The sequence below is a fragment of the Nannospalax galili genome, unplaced genomic scaffold (genome assembly GCF_000622305.1).
Source record: "Nannospalax galili isolate Female #2095 unplaced genomic scaffold, S.galili_v1.0 scaffold44, whole genome shotgun sequence".
Taxonomy (NCBI): Eukaryota; Metazoa; Chordata; class Mammalia; order Rodentia; family Spalacidae; genus Nannospalax; species Nannospalax galili.
In genome coordinates, this window is record NW_008355789.1 from 9280004 (window position 1) to 9280874 (window position 871).

At 57.1% G+C, this 871-nt stretch overlaps 1 protein-coding gene across 1 annotated transcript in view; it reads right to left on the reverse strand.

Moving 5' to 3' along the window:
• The window catches only part of Plekha7 (pleckstrin homology domain containing A7), a 222790-nt gene extending 222419 nt beyond the window's left edge, over positions 1-371 (reverse strand). The window contains exon 1 of the mRNA XM_008853532.3: positions 353-371. The gene's annotated coding sequence lies outside the window, so the exon portion shown is untranslated. The remainder of the gene's footprint in view (positions 1-352) is intronic.
• Positions 372-871: the final 500 nt, after the last annotated feature.

An 871-nucleotide genomic window follows, 5' to 3' on the forward strand; every position in this document is an offset into this window, starting at 1 on the left:
GGGGTTATAATGAGGGGCGGGGGTAAGGGGGAGTAGTGGAGAAGGGAGGGGTAGGGACCAGTGGGGGGTCACAAGGCTGACGCCCCCCCACCTCGCACGCTGCGCTCCCCTGTCCCGGGTGTTGAGTCGGCTGCTCGCCCTGCCCCTAGTCCCCTCGACGCGGCAGGTGCCGGCCTGAGCACGGGCGGCCTGGCGGCCTTTGTCCCCTGCTTCTCCACCCCTAGCCCGCGGGTCAGGATGCGCCCTTTTGCCCCTGAGACCCTCGAGGGGCCGGGATCGCTGAGGGGAGCGCTTTGGCTGGATCGACTTGAAGAGGCCTGGCACCCCCACTTCCCCAGGAGGATGACCCGACCTGCATTCCGCAACTTCGCTTCCTGGGAACACTGAACTGGTTACTGAGGGATTCCAGAGCTGCTGAAAAGTAAAATGAAATTTGCCGGTCATCCCAGGCAGGAGACTGAGGAGGGAGGATTGCAGCGAGTCCGAAGACAGCCTGGACCACAGTGTGAGACCCTGGCTTTAAAAATCAAAAAGATAGAGAGCCAGCTTTGGTAGACTAAGGCTGAGATCATAGCAGACATCTGGCCTGAGAGGGTGGGTTCCGACCTCCACTGGTGTAGGGCTATGATCTCAGCACGCTGCCCAGAGAGTCCCGGGTTCTAGGGGTTGAGAATGCAGGGGACTGCCTGAGAGCCTCAGATCCTGTCTCCATGTGGTACTGATCAGAAGCCATCAGTTCCCTCAAAAATAAAACCTGAGAGAACCTGAAACTTGTACCAACCAGCTTTACATAACCAATAAGGAAAGGACCTAGGCACACCGATAATACAAACAGAAGCATACTTCAACTTAATTCTCATATCAGAATCAT